The sequence below is a fragment of the Ambystoma mexicanum genome, chromosome 7p (genome assembly GCF_040938575.1).
Source record: "Ambystoma mexicanum isolate Mex_15411 chromosome 7p, UKY_AmexF1_1, whole genome shotgun sequence".
Classification (NCBI taxonomy): Eukaryota; Metazoa; Chordata; class Amphibia; order Caudata; family Ambystomatidae; genus Ambystoma; species Ambystoma mexicanum.
In genome coordinates, this window is record NC_090939.1 from 261,592,488 (window position 1) to 261,604,612 (window position 12,125).

Genomic DNA, 12,125 nt, shown 5'->3' on the forward strand with positions numbered 1-12,125 from the left:
TAATTTATTATGACATACAACAGCCATTGCTCTCCATATCAGACATGCTAGTGTAGTGTCTGCTTTTCAGATGGTAATCAGATCAGATGACGCCTAGCTCCAATGGCTGCCATTCGTAAGGAAATCACACAGACAGTAAATGTCACAAGATTGAAAAGTGGACATCTGGACACCAAATAGGACCACACTGTAAAAAGATTATCTAACCGTTTTAGCATGGTAGCCAGGGCATATGCAAGAATGCTTGGCAGCCTCGGCAGCAGGTAATTGTTCCACCCCCAAAACCAACGCAATATACCCCAGACTACAAGCGCTACCCCAAAACAGATCCCGTCTACTTCACATATTTTTCATGCCCCCTTCCACATTCACAATCTCCCCGTCTCGCAGTCATTACCTAAACTTTTTGATAACCTGGTAATTGGCCGGGCAACCCCGGTCTCCCTTCTTGTATACGGGACAAGAGTTGCTTGGGTCCATGAGTGGGGGACTTTGTCCGCTGCCAACGAAGGGATTAAAAAGTTTTAACAGGCAAAGAAGCCATATACCCACCTCCTGCCTATACCAATCAATGGGGACCATATCCGGTCCAGGTGCTTTACCCAGTTTTTGTGCCATATGACCTGCCTCAATGTCTCGCATGGACAGCACCAAAGGTACAAAGGTGACAAAATTGTCAGAAGTTAGAAAAGGTCTTCATGCGTTTATAAGTTTAGATGTGAATGTAGCGGAGGATGAAATTGCATCGGCTAGTCTAGATAAAGACAAGGTAGTGTTGAAGTAGATCCCGAATGTTTTGACGTTTCTGGACACCTGGATGGTGAACCCTCTATGGTGAATGATTTGTACAACTGGTCAAGCTTGTTGAGAGTTTTGGGAGCAAACCAAAAGCAGCTCAGTTTTATCGTCATTGAGGCATAGAAAGTGGGTGACCATCCATGCCTGTATGGTGTGATAGACTGAGCAGGTTGCTGGCATTGATGTTTTTATTGCCAGTGAGGTGGAGTACTTTGTATAGGAAATTCCTTTGACATCAAGCAGGTCGAACAGGGGTTTTGTAAAAAAATATTGTAGAGGGTAGGGTAGCCCTTTCGGGAATGGCATCAGTCTCCATGCAAGGGGCCATTTTGTCTGCCTTGTAAAGATCTCCAAAGTGGACAGTCCAGGCTGCCGCAGAGGTGCTAGCCTGGATTCAATTTCAGTCACTGGGGGTCCCTACCCCAACACATTGAGTTGGGTGACTCTAGGGGTTTCTGGCAGAGGTCTGGAGGAGGTTATACCAAAGCTGATCGGAATACTCTGCCTTCTTTATTTTGAATACTTTGCTATTTAAGGTCCTAGATTCAGCCAGGGCCAATGAGCCCCCACCCCTAACCCCCTTTGCGGGCTTAATCAATGCCTCATACCATGGGGTATTACGTGCTGCCCTACGGCCAACAGTTGTCCAAGGCCTACTCAAACAATCTCCCAAGGTGCTAACTATCATTTCATGCACTTTTAACAAGTGTTTTATGTCATTTGCCTCAATGGAACAAAAAGTCTGAAGTGGGGACAAAATGCTTGCATATATTCTGGTAGTTTAGACTCTAGGTCTATTGAATGCCACGTCTAGTTCCACCCTTTATTTCGACTGGTATAGCTTTTTGTCCGCGAGCACCCTCCCTTATGCCAAACAGTGACCCTTCTTCAGAAGGGTACCATGGGATTATGATTGGCCTTTTCAGCACCCTAAAGTCCAGCAAATATTCCCAAGATACAACATTCACCAAAATGTATCAGGCTGCATTTAGAGAGAGTACCAAAAGTTTTCCTCGCTGGACGGTCACTCGGAAATCTACCATTACACATCCTAAGGCCAAGGGTCAAGAACACATTTGCTACTACCCCAGCACATCTATAGTTTCTCTTTGAGAGTTCAGCTTCCAATTCCCCAACACTCCATCTCGCATTTTTGTCATCCGTAAGCCTAGCCATGTTTGCAAGCAGATCGAATTTTTATCTAGCCGATTTCACTTTCCCTCCATTTGGTGACTCTTTCCTCCAGCAATAAAAATAGGGATTTACTAGCAATGTTGTCATGGCGGTTATATAGATTAATTTAAAAAAAGAGCACACCCATCAAGGCTGCACAGCTGGATTTCGATGAAGTCTCCTAAGGCAATGGGATACATGCATACTGATGTTAACAATTTTGTGCTAACCCAAAGAATCAAACCACTGCTTGGGTGCCCTTCGTTTTCCTTTAATGCTGGTACATAAAAAGTTACAAAACCCTGCATGTCATGGGCCACCAGGGACCATGTTTCTTTCAGGGCTATTATATCGTGAGAAGACACCACATCTATCCAGAGTGGGTCTTCCACATATTTCTGGAGACCCGCTATGTTCCATGACATCAGGCACAGGATTTCAAATGGCACAAGGGAGGGAGTTGAAGGTGATAGCACTGGGTTAGAATCTTGTACAATCTCATGGGTTGCTACTGGGAAACCTTGCATGTTTAAAATGCCAACAGGGCATTCTAGAGAAGAATGATGGACATGGGAAAACGGGGAAACCAATGTGCAGCATCAAAATGTTTCATTTGTCATTGCTTGTTCGAGTTAGGCAATTTTGGGACCCACCGTATGGTCTCTATAAACCTGTGTGTTTGGTTGAGAGCAGTGGCAACTGGGGTCAGTGGACTGGATCTTACAGTCAGATGATCGATACTACAACTGTGCCCCTGGGGAGTAATCGCAGAAACCCTGGAATCAAAATCCTCGCAGATCTTGACCATCTGCTTGCAGTATACAGTTAGCCGAAAACCCACATTTTGCAATATATTGGAGCACATGTACAATAACCAAGTTACCACTGGTGATGCAAGCTCAATTGAGACCAGATTCGTGGGGCTAAGCTCATTTGGGAGTTGGACACATAATATGTCCTCCTAGTGATAGCCGAGAGACCCGGAATCTGTTTCCACAAAGCTAACGGACTCTCAGCTTTGGGGTAAATTTCCTCCATTTTTACTAATTTCCCTAAATGGAACCCATTACCATAAACGTTATGAGGAAATTTCCAGGTTGCAGATGGAGGATGCAACTTGGGGCAAGTAGACAAAACCAGGGATGCTTTGAGCAAGTTAGCATAGTAGGGGTCACTGGGGGGGGACACTCAGCGGAAACTCTGGATCTAATGACAGCTTCTCATTTTCTAGGGCCAAACATGAGGCCACTGCACAGCTGGAGCTACAGTGATAGAAAGAGGGTGAAGCCATTTGTCTATCGGCCCATGTAGAAAAACCTGCCTAGGGGTGGCATCACCCTGGTCTCTAGCAACCAGTGCATACTCAGATGTAGCGGTATGAGACCGCGAGGCAGTTGCAAGACAGAGCAACTGGCTAAAGATAATTCATTCTATGGCGGGCGCTTCAATCGATTTATTTTGCACACCCGAGGGGGGCTGTTCAACAGTTTGTTGCGTAGTGCGGTTTTGGCGTGCTCCGCAGTTGCCGCAGACACCATCACGGCATCCTGTAGGGTAACATTGGTGCCAACGATAGAGGATTTCATAGCATTGGGCAACGTGATTAAATGGGGCTGGCATTTACTATTTGTTGGACGTGACCCTTCCGAATGACACCAGGGAGAGATAAAACCAGAGAGGGCTCCAATGGCAATACCGGGGCGCTGCAACCGGCTTGTTCCACTGATGGAATTTGAATGAAATTGGTGCTACAACCCAGTATAAGAGCATTCATCCCATCAGATTTTGGTCTAACCCTTACATAACAAAGTTGGGAGCAACCTCTCCCATCGCCCCATTCATAACACAAGCTGTGGTCCTTCCCCCTCCTCGCAGCCCCCTGCCTCGCCCCACCCCCATCATCAGATTTATGGCAGGCACTTCACCTAAAACAGTTGTCAATGAATCTCAATTTCGAAAATTGCAACTGTATTTTCAGGTTGGGCCTCACTGGCACACTACAAAATGCCTAGGTATTTACTTTTCTTTAAACGTGTGCATGGTAGCTTTTGCACATGTTCACATTAAGAATAGACTGGGCTGGAAGTCTTTTTACTTTGGTCTATTACTACAATAGTGTAAATAGGATAACCTGCGCACGATTGCAAGGTATGAGCCATATTTATGTGTTCTTAGTGAATTTATTGCACGTTTTGAGGTAGTGAGGTCACCATCTGAGAACACGCTGTAACTTCACCACCAACGCCTTACCAACTATGGCCTGCATTTCTTTAATTACCTTTGAATGCTCAGAAGCCTACAAGCTAGGGTTCACATTATATTAAAAATAGACATTTTAAAAAGACATCCGTCTGCCGGAAACTTTCAAAATGTTATTATGGTTCATATGCAAGTACTCCCAGAGATCCAGCAGCTCAAAACCACCACCTCCATTGTGTGCTCTGTTTGGCCCTGTGACCTCGCAAGCCATCAAGGAGCTTGCACCAGCGTTTCTTTCATCGTCCTTCAACTTCTCCCTCTAGGATTGAAACCTTCCTCGCTCACTGCAGTGTAGCACCAGTACAACCCATCCTTAAAAAGCCCACTGCCGACCCAACTAACTGCCTTGGATTCTACTGGACCAGTATCTCTCCTCTTCAAAGAAGCAGGCATCAACAGGATCTCCCAATAACATAAAACTAATGATCTCTGTGACGTCTCTGGATTCTGAAGCTGGCACTTGACTGAGATGGCACTCTCCAACGTCACTGACTTCCACTCTGCCCACCACTCTAAGCTCTTTCGCTCAATTTTGCTGAACCTATAAGCTTTCACCTGGCTTTCTGCCTAGCTCTCTGCCCATGCATTCTGTACTTCCTGGAGCACAGGCACCTTCGATCCTACTCCTTTCCCAGTAGACGTGCAGAAAGGTTTGGTCCTGGGCCCCTGCTTTTCATGCTCTACCTTGCCTCCCTTTGCAAACATATATCCTCCTTCAGTTTCCATTACCAACTCTCTGCAGAATCAGCTTCTCGTCCCCTTCCGTCCCCCAGACTTCTGCCTGGTGATCGCCAAAAAGCCTCTTAGCCATCAAGTACTGCATGGGTCTTCACTGTTTTATGCTCAACTTACTGCATGGTTCTTCACTGTCTTATGCTCAACATTCCTAAAAACCGAATAATCAGTCTCCCAGCTGATAATGCTTATTCCCCCTTGCCCATTATATCCCCCCCCTAAACGTACTCACACACACTCAAGATATGCAAACTTGGGGTCTTCGACAGCTGTTATGCCCCAGCACTTTAAGACCTCCACAGCCACTGCCGCCATTATCAATCTTCTCATCATAAAGACCCGCTGTTCCTCACCAATCACTTTGCAAAAACTCTTGTTAGCGATGCGCAACCAGACCCTCTACAAACTACTTCTTGCAGTCTTCAAATCTTTTCAGGCCATGTTATCTCTCCACTCCGTTACCCTGGCATCATCTAAATCCTATTACTCTCCTCCACAAGTCTTGCAGTCCAGCACCCTCCTCAATCGGTCTGTCCCCCTCCAGCCCCGCTGTGCACCCTCTTGCTTCTTCTCCTTTCCCCTTTCCACTTTAACTCCCTTCCTCCTGACAGTAAAACCAACAGCAGTAACACTTTAAAATCTAAACTCATCCTGCAACATGAAGGACCACCCTCACAACATACTCCAACCAACCCCGAAATAAAATCCTACCTACCACAACCACCAACCCTCAATCATCCTTCCCTGAATGTCTTAAGAGATGCCCTAATCCACTTTTTTCATTGGCCTGTGAATTGCTCCAACCCCCTCTTCCAATCCCCATCAAGTCATAGGTCAACCACTACATGCTTATTATTTTGCACAGCACCTGACTGCAAGACTGCCCAGCCTAGTTTTTGAGAAGTCTGTTTCTGTTCAAAACAAATGTGATTAAACACAAATACAAAACTAAGTGACAATGCTAAGGTAAGTGATGCAAACACTTCGCATCAGACTCACCGCCACGCTCCTACAATTCAGAAAATAACTCAAGACCCACCTCTTTAAGAGTCTCTCCTCCTCATCACGTTGCCACCTGCCTCGCTAGACTCTGTCCGCCACTCCTCCCCACCACCCTGTACCCCTCCTCTGTGTGCCTCTGTATCCTACCCCCCGCTGTATATCTGTTCTGTTGCTTCTGAAAAGCTCTCCGCTATGCATCTGTTCTGTTGTAGACCTCTGAAAAACGCTCCCTCGCTTCTCAAAGCTAGGTCTGTGCTCAATAAATACCATAACAATAACAAACACTAAGCAGGTGCTGTTTATATTCCAATGGTTGAAAACGCATTTATCAAGAACTGCCAGAGAGGAAAACACTGTTCAGGATGCAAGCTGGGAGGTAGCAGAGGTACTAGGTAGGGTTAACATGGAGAAAAGGGTAAGGAACCCAAACAGATAGATAGGAAGGTCTGCAAAAGTGGAAGAAAGGTACTTTCCAAGCATCAAGGGAACATTTTAGAAATAGTTAAGCATACAGTTGCATGAGCTTCCTTTCCTTCACTTTAAGAGAAGACCAGAGAAGAAGTCGGATAATGGAGTTCCGCTTCTGAGCTCATTGAAAAACATGAAGATAAGACAGATCAAAGCGAGCTGTATTGCTCACAAGGGATATCTTTTCCCCGCCATTGCTTGAAACGGATGGGCAAAGTGAAGTGTTAAAGGATGAGCCCCATAAGGATTGGCCCCATAAGGATTGAATGAGCGCAAAACCCACTCCCTAGCACTACCCTTACCTCGCTGTGATCAGTGGCATTCTAGACTGGGATTACCCTGCTGGTTTGATGGAAATTACCCAATGTTCCAAAAGAGTGATTTTAGAAGAGATATGTTACTTACCTGCTGGCTTTGGCAACACTTGCACAACTTTGAACTTCGTACCTAACCATGCAGCCCCAAACTCGCTACTTAGCTGGACATTGACTCTTTGAAGCACTGAATAGCCAACTGCCTAGGGAATTACTGCGTCAATTTACTGTTACAGTTTGTGCACTGCTTTATTGAATTTCTTTTTACTCTGCTGAAGGGTGAAGTGTCTAAAGATTAGTAATAGTGTACACAAATGTGGTGATAGGAGTGTTTTGAGTTGTATAGTATACTTTGGTTTTACCCAAGAGTCATAGGACTCTTCCATGGGGCTGGTTCTGATAATTCCTCCCAACAAGTGGCATTGCTGGTGGACAAAGTGTAAGCTTTCAGTCTTCACTGTAATCCCCCTTCCAGTCTCAACCAACACCCTATTATCTAAACTGAAGTTTAAAACAGGCACCCTAGCCCTCAACCCTCTCAAGGCCTAGTCTATTGTACAAGTCTCAGGCCATAGCTCTCCCTTTGAATACACAACTCACAACTTTATTGCGATTAGCCTTTGCACACACCAATGGATCTCTCTGGAGATGCACTGTCTTGAGACAGACATGTGGTGCCAACTAAGAAACTGGTCCAAACCATGCTTACCTTCACTGTGTGGTTTCAGATAGAGCAAAATGACAATACTTTGTAGACCGTCAGCCCTCGATCTGTTCCCATGCTCTGCAAACTCCCTACTGCCCTTCAGGCCATGCAAGTCTTCACACATCTCCTTTGTCTGCCGATGACTTAAAGCCCCCCTACTTCTCGTACATGGCCTCCAAGATTAAAGATATGTTACCTTCCCCTCTGATCCCTACCTTCTTTTTTGGCTCTTTCCACTCCCCCCACTCCTACATAACCTGCTGAACTAGCACCTATTCTTCTGAAAACCAACTAATCGTGTGCCTATGTGGATCTGTTTGCTCCTCAAACAATCATAGCACTGTCACACCTGGCCTTCTCCTCTCTCTCTCTCTTTCCTCCCTCTACCACAACTGGGATGTTATGACAACCTTTCATCGACACCCGTTTTTTCGAAGGGTGTTTGTATGTAGAGTTTTTGCCAAAAAACGACATGAATTTGTTGGGGGGTGGGAAAGGGCACATAAGAGGTGGGGGGGGGGGGGGGAGTTGGGAATAACCATAAATAGATGGAAGAGGGGGGAACCGCCCCAAACACATTTTTTTAAATAATGCAATGAGATTTTTCAGCAAAATCTTAGTAAAAGCACCCATTGAAGGAAGAAAAAAAAAAAGTCGATGAAATGACAGACCCACTGGGATAACCTTGCCCACTTCAACATCACCTGCTCCTCTAGGAGTACAGCCTTAAAACCACACCATCAGACTTTCATCCTTCTGCCCCAGTACTCAAGTTCCTTGAAGGAGTGGTCCTTAACCGGCTTGCCAAAAACCTTGAATATAAGAATCTCTGCGGCACTCTCCATTTGCAGCATCAAAGCAGGGGTGCTGCTAGGATTGTAAAAGATCTAGGGCTACGCTAATGTTGGGACAAGCTAGCCTTTTGGTTGCAGACCCCGAGCTTCTACAACCAAAAGACCCGGGACTATAGCCCCCCCCAGGCTCCCTTAGCAATACCTCTGATCAAAAAAAGTCAGTCACTGCATGGAAATGGGGCTTACCCACATCATCCACTTTACTAGCACTGCCCCCCCACCCAAAAGCTAAAGTATCCCCTATCCTTATCCTGATGAACCTCAGAGTAGCCTCTGACAGTCCTCCACTCTCCTCTGCTTCTTACCCTATGAGACCTTTGCATCAAAATCCCAGCTCTGGATTGTTTCGTACATTTTGGACTGTTCCGTCACCATCTCTTAGAACAAGAGGCGCCTTCCTTTACCCACTATGCTTTAACTTAGATTTACACCCATCTTGGAAAATTCACCTCCTCCTTTGGATTCTGATACCACCTAGTTGAAGATGACAGGAGATTATATTTATTACCTCCACTCCCGATCTCACCTCTCACATTTTAAAGTCTTAATGTTTCTGGAATGTTAGCAAGTTGGTTTCACTGGAGGCAATGCATTGCACATTATTGCCGCTTGGACTGCAAAGGAGCGACCACCCTTTTCTTATAAAGCGGAATAGCTATTGTGTTAGCTTGATTAATTTGGAGTACCCGTTGAGCCATATGAAACTTAAGCTTGTTTGAGAAAGGAGATTATGCAGACCAGTATAAACTCTTAAATACAATACACGTCTGCTTTCTTACCGGAAGCCAATGTAAAGATCTCAGAGTAGGAGTCATGTGATCATATTTTTTTCACTTTCAAGAGCCTTAGGGAGAATTCTCATTAACCTGCTAAATTCCTCCCTCCTTCGCGACCCCCAGCTCTCTTGCTGGATTTTGGGACTTTTTAATTTTAACCTTGGAGTGAGTGAACCCTTTTTCTCACTTATCCATGTGTTGTTTTGATCCGATTTGGATTCTATATTCTCTTTGTTTTTGGAGTCTGACAAACTCAACAGGCATCCACTCTTGTACAGTGACACACAGCACCTTTAGTGCAGTGTCACAGAGAAGTCCTTTGAACGCTTGGATAAACTACTGTTTCCAAGAGTAGTAAAGTGAAATTGACTTTACTTACCTTTTTCTCTTTGTAGACCCAGCCCACACCATCTAATGTGGAGTGCTGGAGGTGTTAATTAGTATCCCCTTTGTCTACTTTCTCATGTAACATTTTTATGTTACCCTCACTACAATCAATGGCAGTGGTTTATTTTTCCTGCCATTGTGTGTTTTTACCACAGGCTGAATCCTTAGCTGCAGTATTGCACCCATGGGTTCCCATTGTGTCAAAATGGCCCCAGTCTTCTTTTTTCACCATGTCTTTCTTGTGAGGTCCTTCTCGAGTTTTACTCTACGTGCTAAACCAGGTTTGGTCCATTTGTTTGTCTTGTCTTCGGCAGGGTTCACTGTTGAAGCTGGCCTCTGGCTCCAGCGTGTCTGGCAGGGCAGGAAGCGAGGGAAGTTCCTGAAACTCCCTGCACTTAGTCTCCTTGGTTACAGGAATGCACCCAAAGGTGATTGGCTAGCTGGCTGTCCTTGGAGGACAGCCACTCTGCTGTGTGAGTGACATCTAGCCTGCGAATGAATGGGAGAAACTTGCATAAAAGGCAAGATCTTTTGGGACGAAGGCAGAGTTGACCACTCGAAGAAGAAACTGGAAGATAAGCTTACTGCACCCTCCCGGAACCGTTGGTTTGCCCAGTGAAACCCTGGTGCAGTGCTGAAGCTCCAAATTTCTAATCGACTAGAGAAGCCCAGAAAGGACGACTTCTCCCCTTGGGTTAGTGGGACCAATCAACCTCAAAACTAACTTGCCTGGAATCCCTCTCCCTGCTGGCTGTACTTCCTCGCTGCTGCTGGAACCGAGTACTAGGGGTCAGAAACTCCAGAATAAAGGGTATCGTTTTTAAGCGGACCAGAGCTCCAGGAAGATCCCAGGACCCTCCCAAAGCAGGACTACCCAATCCCGAGGCACCTCACCAGGGTGCTGCACTCCAGAAGCGAGGGGAGCCCATCAAGTGTCCCAGATCCGCAGTTGTTAGGCAGAAACCTGTGCAGTTCCCTTTGGAACACTGCAAAAGATTTAGGACTACAGGTGTTAGCAGTAAACCCACTTGGTAGCAGTCTGTACCACCCAGATTTACCTGGTAGCCGTGGCTGAGCAGTCAGACTTCCCTCAAGAAGAGTTAGGAAGTATGCAAAGTATACACAATAGGTACTCAGATACAATAGCACAAGCAAACACAGACCAGAGCTTTGGTATCAAAGTATATAATTATTTATTTAAAAACACACTGTTTGAAACACTCCAGCACTCTTATTGTAAAACACTCTAAACACAGTTACTATTATAATATATACAACCCTTATTCCTTATCAGACAAGTCTTAGTTAACACCACTTATTTCCAGACAGAGGTGAGCGCATAACTATAGATGGCACTCCAAAAAATTCATGAAGAAGGGAGGGAAAAAGACAGAATATGTGAAGTTACACCACTCTAAGATTTAGGAACACTTTTAGAAAGGCAGAAGAGCAAAAGTCACTTGTGAGCCAAAGTCTATAGGCTGGGCCCACTCTTAGAGAGAGCAGAGCACAAATGCGCCCAAGATCACACAGTTAAACTAGGCTTTGAAAGTCTTGCAGAGAGTTTGAAAAGAGTTTAGAGAGGCTCAGAAAAGTTTAGCCAGGGTGTCCCGGGAGCTAAATCTACCCTGTACAGTCGGTGGCAAGGGAAGCCAGGCGGAACACAGTACCTTAAGTGGGAAGGATCCTCCAGCAGTGGCAGTTGTTCCTGGCAGCAGTTGCAAGTCTTGGCGTCGTCAAGAGGAAGAGAAGATCTCGACTTGGAGGAAAGATGAAGGTCGTTGCACTGCCAGGGAAGAAACCAGCCGCAGAGTTTTCCGGTTAAAGGTATTACCCTTTATTTCGCGGTCGTGGTAAAACGTGGTATTCCGGTTGCCGGGGTGCTTGGCACAGGCAAGGCGGCCACGAGATGAGTCGGGAAGGAGAAAAGACGGTGAAACTGGTTATCCCCACCAGTCAAAGGAAGAAGACTCTCTGGCGGGAGATCTCCTCTGTCGTTGGGAAAAGTGGTGAGACGGTTCAGCAGGGCTCCACCGGTGGTGTCGTCGTAGCAGGTCGGCTCAGCTTCTCCCTCGTCGGATTCTTAGGTCATGTGGCGACTTCTGAAGTTCCAGTCCCAAAAGCCCTGCTTTTATGCAGAAAACCCCCATCCACTCAGCCTAGCTGTCACTCAAACATGCTAAGTGGTGAGCCGGCCGGCTCACCACTTGGGCCAGGCCGGCTCACCACTTAGGCCAATCAGGACGGAGTGCAACTTGAGTTGCCTAGGCAACTCAGAAGGGGTGGAGGGGGATTTAGGCACCCTGGACTAAGTACCCCAGACAGAGTGGCACCACTTTGGAGGGCTTCTGTGGAGAAGCCCGCCAAAAAGTGGAACAAAGGGCTCGACTTGGGTTGGAGTCACAGAAGAGAACACAAACGCCATTTTAGAACCGAGTTTTGGTAAAAAATACCAACCGGAGAATTAATAATAAATAAATAAACTGGCGGTATGTTCGAGGCTATCGTAATTAAATAAATAAAGATAGTAGCCTCGAACAATGGGAACATCCCATAGAGAAATATTTGCGGTTGAATATAAAAAGTAGTATCCAGTGCCACCAGCCAAAACTCGATCAGGGGGGACGGAGACGTGCCCCCTCGACTAACAGAC

At 45.9% G+C, this 12,125-nt stretch overlaps 1 protein-coding gene across 3 annotated transcripts in view; it reads right to left on the reverse strand.

Moving 5' to 3' along the window:
- The window catches only part of IFNAR2 (interferon alpha and beta receptor subunit 2), a 495,451-nt gene that overhangs the window by 397,089 nt on the left and 86,237 nt on the right, over positions 1-12,125 (reverse strand). The gene's annotated exons all lie outside the window — the stretch shown is intronic.